This window comes from Cyprinus carpio, chromosome B4, assembly GCF_018340385.1.
Source record: "Cyprinus carpio isolate SPL01 chromosome B4, ASM1834038v1, whole genome shotgun sequence".
Lineage (NCBI taxonomy): Eukaryota > Metazoa > Chordata > Actinopteri > Cypriniformes > Cyprinidae > Cyprinus > Cyprinus carpio.
The window spans coordinates 11,673,731-11,685,637 of record NC_056600.1 but is presented as its reverse complement, the minus strand read 5'-3'; positions in this window follow the sequence as shown (position 1 = coordinate 11,685,637).

The following is an 11,907-nucleotide window of genomic DNA, read 5'->3' as shown; positions in this document are numbered from 1 at the left end:
ATATTTATATATAATATTTATCAAGACAATGTGTGTATTTAACATTAAAATTGTAAGTAAAAACAGAAATTTGTTAAATTTTTATGACAAGGCTTTATTTGTATAACAGTTTATTTAGATTTGCATGTTTTTCATTCATTCATTCATTTATATTTGAATGTATATATTTATTCATGTTTGTTTGTTTATTTATGTATTCATATTGGTACATTATGTATTCAGAAATTTATGTTGTATATTTACATTTATTTATTTTGTTTAGTTTATATTTCTATATTTAAATGTATACATTTTGTATAGTTTATATTTCTATATTTAAATGTATACATTTATACATTCACATTTGTCTGTTTGTTTATTTATTTATTTAAATTGGTACATTATTTATTCATTTGTTTATATATTTACATTTATTTATTTGTATAAATGTTTATTTATTTATAGTTGTACATTATTAATTAATTTATGTTGGTATTGATTTACATTTATGTATTTAGTTTTTATGTTTGCATGTTCATTCATATATATTTGTACATTTCAGATTGTATCAATTTATTTATATTTGTACTTATTTATTTATGTATTAATCTATCTATTTATATTTGTACATTATTCATTCATGTTTTTAATGTTTAAATGTATTTATTTGTAAGGGTTTTTATTTACTTATGTAAATAATTTGCTCATTCATTTATATTTGTACATTTACATTTGTTTATTTATTTGTATAAATGTTTATTTATTTATTCATTTATTTCTATTTGTACATTATTTATTAATTCATTTATGTTGGTATAGATTTTCATTTATGTTTTCAGTTTATTTATATTTGTAAATTTATATTTGCATGTTCATTCATTTATATTTGTACATTTCATATTTTTTTATTTGTATAAATGTATTTATATTTGTACTTTATTTATATTAGTACACTATACATTCATTTATGTTTATATGTTGACATTTATTTATTTCTATGGGTTTTTATTTATTTATGTAAATTATGTTTATTGATGTATATTTGTACACTTCAGTTTGTTTATTTGTTTAAATTTATTTATATTTGTACTTCATTTTTAATTAATTAATGATTTCATTAATTTATGATTTTATTAATTTCAAGAAAATGGTTCATTTGATTTGGCAGTGCAACTTTTCTGACTGAAATTGAAATAGATTTTTCTTCCTATGAGGATTTATGACAATGAAGTTGTGATGGGACTCGTTCCAAATGAAGCATGAAGCCTAATAATGCTAGATAACTTGACTTGCGGTGTTAAAATGTGAGACAAGCAATAGTGAATGATGATGAATTAAATATTTCCCTGCAATGAGGCATTTCAGATGACTTTCTGCCTGTCAGAAGCCTATGCGCAGGTGTTAAGTGGTATTTGATAAAATAAATGTTAGCACATTCCCATCAAATCACATCCTATTGTTTTCGAAGTCGACACAAACTGCATGACATTATACAATATTATGCTTCCAGATTTGTTTCCATAACACATTTTTGGCAAAAAAACAAAAAAAAAACACGCTTTCAATTGCCACATAAAATCCCTTCTGAGCCAAGGTCAATGCGATTTATGTCTCGTTTCAATCAAAGTATTACTGGAAACTTCCTCCCCCCTTCCATCTTTCATTGCACTCCTGAGCTCGGTTTCAATGAGAGGCTCTAGTCTGGGATTTCCAAGGGGAAAATCATATTTCGGGCAGCGCGGCTCCATCCGTTAATCTATCCGATCCAATCATTCAGCATCCAGTCACCTCCAAGATGGCTGTTTAGAGCGCTGCTGTTGGGAGCGTCACATATTCATTAGGCCACCCTTATCAGGGCCACAGCAGGGGCCAAAGCCAGACTTTACCTTCCAGAGAGCGTCTACAGACACCCATTAGTCTGACTTACAGCGGCTCGCTCAGCTGGGCTGAATAAATTGCTTTCTACTATCTGATGTGGACAATTTGTTTAGGATCATGATTTGTTTCTTAGTAGAGCCACACTTTCCTGTTCTTCTCCTTCCTCTCTCTCTCTCTTTCTCTCTCTCTCATACACACACACACACACAGAACATCAGTTTGCAATCTACTATACAGAAGTAAAGTCCTCTAAGATTGTGAGTGCTACTTTATTTCACAATTTATGGTGAAGATAAAAGCATTGTTTAAAAAAAGTTTTCACTAGTTTTAACTAGAGACAAAAAAAATCTACTTTTAGGGATTAAAATATTAAATTTTCATGTTTTATTAGTTTGCTTAGTGTGAAATAGTTAAAAGAAAATAACATTTTACTTTAACATACTGTTACAAAAGTTTTATAATATTCAATAATTTATACAGTATTTATTTGTTCTATTTATTTGGATGTGAAATGTCTTAATTTCTTATTTTATGTATTAAATGAATGTCTATTTTATTTTATTTTATTTTATTTTATTTTATTTTATTTTATTTTATTTTATTTTATTTCATTGTATTTCATTTTATTGCATCGCATTGTGAGAGATTTGTTTAATCGCTACTTTCCCGACCTGTTTTATTCAACATATCAAATTTACATGCTAAATACTGACATTTGAGCATTCAGGTCTTTTGTTACATTTTCTGTTTAGTTGATGTTTATTACTTTTGTGTTTTTACAGTACATAAGAATTTTTTAATAGCTTTGTTATTAATAGAGATTGTGGTCAGGACTGGTATACTTTCCTAACTGGATTTATTCAACATATCAAATTGATATGCTTAATGCTGACATTTGGTGGCATACGACCTTTTATGTGACCCATTTATAATGAGCAATCAAAAGCTTTTTCCACAAACTGATTACAAATAAATATTTCATGATTTTTTATTTGATAGAGTCAATGAGATCACATCTGAAAGGTCACATACTGCTGACATTCTGATCAAAATAATTATTTTTTTATTAATGGTACACACAATCAGACCGATGAAAGATTCTTCCTCCTTTTCAGACTTCAAGCAGAGATAATCAGCTCTGACTAAAGAGTTCATCTAACTTTATGAGGCACTTTTAAGCTGTGTGCCAACCGTTAAGCTCCTGACCTTCTGACTAAAGATTTTAATTTCCATCCAGATTTGGCCTGAGATTAGCTTTAAATGACTAGTCTCAAATCATTACCACTACTAAGAGCTGACGGATAGGCAGCCATGATGATTCAGCTGAATCATCGTATCAGGTTAGGCATTAATATTGACAGATGAACAAACTAAATCAGCACTCACACCTGAGTCAGTTACAAAACAATGCATTTCGCATTGTCTTCCTTTTGGCTTGTACTATCCTCAGCAAACATAACGCTAGAGAAAAAGGTAAAGAAAAAGATCAATACTACGGTGAATTAGCAGTAAGGACCAAAATAAGGTTATTTGTTTTAGTGTAAGGCTGTGGCAGGAAGAAGCTTTCAGAGTCTGGACACATTTCATCTCAAGTAATTTCATCAGGATATTCTTCTTCCTTGGTTTCCTGCAGTTGAAAATACAAAACAGGGCGTTATATGCGAATGTCTGATATCCTGAACCTCACTTGCACAACCATAAGGCACATACATGCATTTTATTATTAAAACACTAGCACAGACATATGCATATAATAGATCCACAGTGCTTTTACTAGTCTTCCTAATGCCTTTACCATTAGATTTATGGTCCTGAAAGACTGCAATAAAAGCATTGAGGGTCCTTACGCAGACGAAGTGATGCATCTTTTATAAGATCTGCAGGAGAGAGATTAGGAGATAATGGAAGACCAGAAGGATGAACAGGGGGGTCGAAGCAAAACAAGACAAGATGCTCTGTAACCTTTTAAATTCAAGTGCTGCTCCATATAAAGATCAGACTTCAGACACTCAAAAAGTGCATTTACATGTCGTGATCAATGGAATTTACACAGGAAGAAAAAAAGCAATGACAAAACACTGAGAAAAGGCCAAATTGATATTTAATATTTTATAGTATATGTATTTATGATAAACTTTTTATTTTATATTAAGCTTGTTTGGACTTTATTCCACATTCTTCATAAAATTAGACAGGCTACTGATTCAGATGATACCAGTTTTGTAATTTTGCATCCCGTAATGTGATCACTAATTATAAAATAGTTGTGAAATTTTAACTGTACCTCTTTTTTTTTGTCCCATAAAGGTCTTAAGGTGTGGTTATATTTACAGTTGTTTGGTCAAATTTTGCGGGTGAAATCATGTCATTCCAATTACAATCTGCATTGTGTGAGGATCATAATGTTCTCACAGAGATTTCATTCATTTTCAAGTTGGTCATGTGAATTTGCCGAATTGACCAACAGAAAGCTGCTTGATTTGAAAGTGACTTCTGTGCAAGCTGTATATTATTGACTATAGACAATAGTCCCTTTATTGGCTGTGAAATTTCGTTGACATTTTGCTAATGTGACCACACTTCTACTGGATAGCGATGCTCATATATAAGCATTTTACCTCTGTATTTTATTTCATATTGAGGAAATTGATGGATTTCTACAGCGAGCAATTAGCCAATGGGGCCGAAAAGCAGAGCCCCACAGCAAAGGCGACACTGACCGTTTATGCCGATTAAGTACCGTGATGGACTGCGCTACCTCTCGACTTACTTACCCTTTTATGGTTCGATGGAAAAAGTAATCGGATCAGGAAGTTTGATCACAGCCCTGGTTGTGATATTGAACCTCACCAGTTCTGTCTCCTCTCAGCCCCTGGTGGGTTTCAGCTTTCTCTTCTGAAGTCATGCATCCTCCATCTCCACCTCTTTACCACAGGGCCTCAATACCCCCATGCATAATTCAATGGAGTTTTCTCAGGTGAAGGGTAGGTTCACCTTGGTACAGTGAAGTGTTGACTGGATGAGGCTCTTCGGTGAAAGAACATCTCGTCTGAGATCAAACGTTATTGAGCCTGTCACTCTGAAGACACACAAACACATCAGAGCAAGCAAAAAGCACTGAAGAATCCCGAGGGGGAGGCTTAAAAGGTAAAGCAATGAAAGTAGATGACAACATGGACGTCACATACACGCTATGAGTCAACAGGGCACTTTGCTAATGGGAAACAATCTATTTTCGCACCAGGATGTACAAAAACCAAATGTGCAGGGATGGAGGGACGGCGCACTTGTGACACCAAGAAACACGCTCACTGTTTTAGCTTGTTCAATTTACTGTAATTTGCAACACATCATTTGATCTGTTGGGGTATTACCGATGAAACCAAGGGGACAGACTCATTAAATGCTGTCTGTCGTGAATGAAGCGACTGATTTGCATTAATCTGTTCAGAGTGAAATTTAATGGAGCTCTGTTCTCTCATTTGGGAAATGGCAAACACGACAATTTAAGTAATGGGTAATATAATCTGTTGTCTGATCATGTCAAGCTTTTTCCGTTGTTCGTTTTCCTGCATCATGCACTTAATAGCCAAAATAGCCATTTTAGGGTTTAGTTACAGATAATGAAATCTAATTATCAAGGTCACTGTGACCGCATAAGCTGTTTGGGATGAGGTACATGCATTATTTCTCCTGTTCCACCTAATATTTAAAGTATTTTACCCTTAGTGGTGGAAGATCAGTTTGAAGACTCAAGCTGTAGTCACACCATGAGCATGCAAAATTTCTATGGACTCTCAAATAGTCAATATTTGATGAATTCATAAGTCATAGTTCACCAAACTTGAACTCTGTAATGCAGTTAAATTTGCATGAGTGAATTTTTCAGGTGTGTCAATGAAAGTCAATAAACCAAAAAGTGTAATGTTATGCCACCTTCGGACACTGAATGGATACGGAATATAAATAAAAACTAGCAGTGTTCTGGTTAAAAAATGTAAATTTTTGCTTGAATAAAATCCTTAATGGTATTGGAGCCATTCATACAGAAGGCAAGTAGTATAAACATAGACATCTTTAAAAGTTGCGCCGCTTCTATCTTCTTTTCAGGACTTTGCTCAAAAGCACCATGTTTTTTTAGCTCAAATTGACTATTTAAAAGAAAATGTGTCTCAAGATGCTGTTTTTCCATTTCACTGCCCTAAAAACTCATGTTTAAATACGTCTGTCTAACAAGTGAAAAATTATATTCAATTCAATTCAAGTTTATTTGTATAGCACTTTTTATGATACAAATCGTTGCAAAGCAACTTTACAGAAAATTACATTTCTACAATATTTAGTAGTAGCTTATCAGTGGTGACTGTCTGTGTTTTTGTTCATTAGCTGGAAAACAAATAGCACTACAAGTGAGCCCAATATTGTTCCTGCGTTGTTCTAGTTTTAGTTGGTGTGCTGTGGAATGAACTGACTTCCCAATAGAATTAAAACAATTATTATTAAAACTTTATTAAAAAGTATGAACCACTTTTCATATCAAAACTGTCATGAAGGAATACCTCAGTCAATGAAGCACATCCATTTATTTAACAAAAGCGTAATGGGCCATGTGCTCCTCAACATGGCAGTTAATTAGAGTGAATGAATGAATTTGTACAGGGTTTTTTGTACGTAAACATACCTTTTTTTTCCCAGAAAAAAGTCCACCTAAGCCTAACCCTACAAGACCATACAAAAACATACAAATTAGTTTTTATTTTCAAATCCATATCAACTTTCACAAAAACATATGAATTCTCACGTGTATATCTCAGTGTAAACTGCTCAAAAGTTTCTTAAAAAGTGACTGGTCCATTTGGATCATGATTTATTTGTCCCAAGGTAACTTAACCAGACGTCTCAACATGTTCATTGCCAAAGCAATAGGAAAAGACAGTAATCAAGGGAATAAAAACTTTTTACAAGGAAGTAGGTCCACGGGTCATAGAACACCATGTTGCTAGGACATCACAGACCCGTCAACAGCAATCCGGCCGCTGTCACTGTCCAATAAAACCTCCATGAGGTTGACGAACAAGCATGTCAGCGCGGCAAATTAAAGTGCTCTGACCTCATAGGAAGAAACCCTTACCTAAAAATACCAGTGGACTGTAATTCAGAGGGACAGGCTAGATATGGGTGCTATTGCGAAAGAAGACTGCATGGAACATTCATCATCGTCACATTTGATGAGCCCCATTGCTTGGGCTGTATTTGATGGATGGGAGCGTGTGTAATGCCAGCAGGAACAGGAAGTAAGCTGTGTGTCTCTGTGAGCTGAGATTATTACTGTCATCTTAAAAATTACGAATGAATCAAGGCCTCCTTTTTCAAAAGAAAAGCTCCAAATCACGCCATAGTGTATATAATGTAAATGAACTAAACTTCCCCAAAATGCTGGACATCAGATATCCCATAAATCTCATTCTAGACAATTTAAAAAAGTTAACCACAAACTCAAAGTGCACTAATATACCTGACAGACTCAAACTGAGAGTTATTCCTGGCATCTGATTGATGCATGACTAGGAGGCTTCGTGAAAACTCACTGCAAGCCCTCCATCACTGTCAGGTCACTATCTCTCTCCAGTCGCTGACATGTTTTAGAGTGCAAGGAAAATTGTAAGTCTCTGTAAATGTAACACCGGTATACTTAAGTCTGACGTCACGTGTCACTGTTTCTGAGGCCAAACGCTCCATCAGATCCCAAAAACAATCAACAAACCGTGCTAATGTACACTGATGGGCTATGTCTGAAATCACATTTTCTCTGAGTACTTCGTTTGAAATTATTTCAATCTCACTTAAATAGTAGATTACCTGGACACTTTTTGTCTGCTGTTTTATGAATACTGTCAATTCAAAATTTCATATGGCCAGTTATTTATCTTTTAAACAAAACAAAACAAAACAAAACAAACAAACAAAACAGGCTTAGCTTAAATCTGTGATATGAATAAACAGTGCACATAAACGGCTGCTGAGATTCTCAACTGAAATGAGCAAAGGCTTGGACCCAGAAACAGTATTTATTACGTCACAACTTAATAAGCAGATATGATGTGGAATGCACTCTGTGTGACCATGAGGTATGTGCAGGGCCTCAGTTCAAACTCTTCCAAAATAACAGGCAATAATAACAATAATAATAATAATAATAATACAACTGGAAAAAAGAATAATGTAATTATTAATGTAATGTAATTTCTTGTCAGTATATTTACAAGAAATTCATTATTCGAACATTTATTTATTCATTAAGCATTTGTCTATTTCAAAAGTTACTTTATAATAATACAAAAAACTTAAGATATTTAAAACACGTAAATACCTTTTGTTTTTTGTCCATTTGTTACAGATTTGTTTGGTTGTGTAGTTTGATTTTTTTTCAGCCAAACTCCTTTAACCTAAAATAATTTATTTTTCATTCTTTTATTTATTTTTACATTTATTTAGTGTTTTAGTAATTTAACACAATTTTCTGATGTTTGCATTACATGGCATGTATAAAATATTTTTTACAATTTCATTTTAGATTTTATTATTTAATGAATTATTGGCTTATCATCAACACAAACCCTAGTTTGGGAAACCCTGCTGTAGAGAACCATGTAAATATCATGGTGCCTGAATGGTAATTACTCATACCCATGGCACTGGCCTATTTCATTGCACCATTTTCACTACACCATATCATTAACACAGTACTTTTTATACTTTTTTATATTTTTTCCAAGAGGATTTGATAGTACGCTGAAGGTGTATTTGCATTAAGCCAACATGATTAAATAATAACAGTGTGATATCCAGATGCAGAAATAACATATTTCGCCATTCTAAATTTAAAACATCCCCAGGGCTTAAAACCACGATTAAAGTCAATACAGTCCCTCCAAGCCCACCTGAGGCTCCACTGTAGAGGGACCTGTGACTGCGCTCAGGAACAGACGGGCTGAAAGGTTTGGGGTTTTTTTAATGAGATGATGGGTATAGTATGAACTGGCACACCTGTGCCCCGTGCGGCGGGTCTCATCGGTTTCTATTGACCCAGTTTAATTGGCTCCAGTGGACAAGCAGGAGTTAGGTGCATGTATTGATTCTGCAACTTACTGCCTGACTCTTAAAATTCCCACACTAGTTTACAATCTTCCAGTCTTTTAAGGTCATGTATAATGTCAGTGTCAGAGGTTAATTTATTTAGACAACACCAACAACAGTGGTGAAAGACTGCAGTTTAACTCCAGTTAATAAGCTCTGGTTACAGCTACTCATTTATTTAATCATTTGAACAAAAGAATGCTCTCAACTCTGCTAATCCAGTGAAGTGTCATTTTTGAATTATTTCATCCATTTAGATCTTTAAATCTATTCACTAAAACTGACTGTTTCAGTGACCTTTTAAAACAAACACCACATGATAAAGTTGAATGTTCTTTGCCACATCAAAAAAACATGGCATAGTTTATTAACTATTTCTATCTATTTAATCTTATTTATATCACATTTTCAAAATGGATTCATCTACTTTGCTTAGAATCAGCATTAAAAATGTGTGAACATGGGTAAAATATGGATAGCTGTGGAATAAGCAATAAACCAGTTGAATTTATCGATGATTGATATATAAACCTAATTATGATGTATTTAAAATACATTCAGTTTATTAGTACTATTTCAGAAATCGTACCTGTTTCTTTTATTTATGACTGAAAAAATATGCATCACAAAGTTTATAAGTTTGTTTGTTAGAACAGCAATCCAAATGGGTGGAAATTTTATATGCAATTCAAAAATGTATATCTTAAATTTAGGCCTATATATTTTTAAGGGTCAGTGTTATTTTAGTATTATTATAGTATTTATTAATATTTTTAATTATTATCTTCTAGCATTTCAAATTTTGTTTTTATTAAGTTTCATTTTGCTTTTTTAAAATATTTTAAAACTTTATTTTTATATTTCAGGTTTTGTTTTAGTAATTTTAATACTTCAGTTAGTTTTCAAAGCAACATTTAATTTTTTTTAAGTGTTTCATCTTATATTTATATTTGATTTTATTTAGCTTCATTCCAGTTAAAAAACTAATATTAATAATTTTAATTAACAATAACAACACTGCAGTAGGTGTTATTTAATCTATAGCCTTTTTGAAGGAGTGAAAAATCAGGACATTATCATGGACGCTTGGTCATCCTAAGAAATGAACAACAGTTTATGATAAAGTAATTTACAAAATTCATTCACAGACAATGATTGCTTCTGTAAAGCAAAGCTACTCCAATACATGCATTTCCCATTTTAGCCTTTGAAACCAACAGAACTGTAAGATAAACTCAAACTAGATCTAAATGATAATGCTACTTTATCACCGAACCCAAGTTATGAATGGACATTTAATTTCCAGGGAAATGTTTTATCTCATATAAGTTGACTTTGGGTGATTTAGTGGCTAAATTGTATTCCGTTGGCATTGCACTGCGCACCCACAATGACAAGCGCGCAATGATAATGTGCCAGAGGATGATGAGAGAGAGTTAATTGGGTTTGCCCTCTCTCTTAGGGTGCATAGATTAAGAGCAATCATACATTAACAGACCTATTGAGTCATAATTGTGGCTGGTGAGTGGAAATCTCACCCTCATTATGGCCTCTGTGCTTTTACTCTGCTGATCATCGTTCAGGCATCACACAGAGACAACTAAAGGTCATGTACAGCTGCCAAACACTAAAGAAATTCAGGTGAAGAAACTGTCTAAGATACGTTTAGTATGCAAAACAGGGTACCATAGCGATTATCTAAATATCAATGAAGTTGTCTTGGTAGCCTGTAAAATTAAACACATTCAGATGATGGCTTGAGGGAATTTTCCCTTATTTGATCTCAGGCAGGGGCGGATGTAGTGAATTGGGGGCCCCAGGCAAATATATACATTTGCACACATTTAGCTAGATCAAACTTGAGGTTACTTTTTTTGTTGTGATGCTTGCTACTGCATGATGGTGCCACATTGTTGTGCTCAATATTTCTACATTTTTTATGTACATGTTATAATGGGATTCTTTCATTTACATTTACATTTATTCATTTAGCAGACACTTTTATTATTTCATGTTTTAGACCACGAAATAGCAATTGATTTACCACTGAGATACAAGTTTTAACAAAATACAAAATAAATTATAAAATGATAAACCTCACAATTGAACCTTTAAACCATTTTTTTTTTTTAAGAAACGGGATGAGTCAGAAGTATAAATTATTATATTATTTAAAACGGATTCATGTGGGTGAATTTTCGCATTGGTCTGAACAAAAACTGCAGACTGGATTATTGAAAATGCACATTCATTCTCTGTCAGTAGGAGGTGCTTTTGGAATGTCAGAAATATAGTGGTTTCCCCAGTAACGGCTGTAAACAAAGCAGCTCAGCTCATAAATTATACTTTTTCAGGTAAAATGAAAATGCGATCATAACTTTTCTGAAGAGTTTCTGAATCAGTTCCCTTCAGAGGTTCATTCATATAAAAACCTGAATTAGTGAGAATGAGAAAAGTGTGAAAAAATATAGCCTATATTGACGAGGAATGTCCACTGATGAGTTACTAGCATAAGCCTACATTTTATTTTAGTCATTTTAACTTAGGGCTGTCAGTCAATCAAAATATATAATCGCGATTAATCACATGATTGTCATGAGTTAACTCGTGAATAATTGCAACTTAATCTCACATTTTTATCTGTTCTAAATGTACCTTAAATTAATACTTTCCCCCCAGGTTTCACAAGGCTTAAACTAGTCCCAGACTAAAATGCATGTTTGAGCTGTCTCAACTGAAAATATCTTGCTCTGACATATCTTAAAAATCATTGTTCTGTGTCAAGATGCACACCTGTAACATTTTGTTAAGGCATTTTTGTAAAAGTTGCTTAAATATCTTAATTTAACTATTCCTGGCTTAAGCTAAACCCAGTTTGTGAAACCGGGCCTTCAAGTTTTTAATATAATCAAC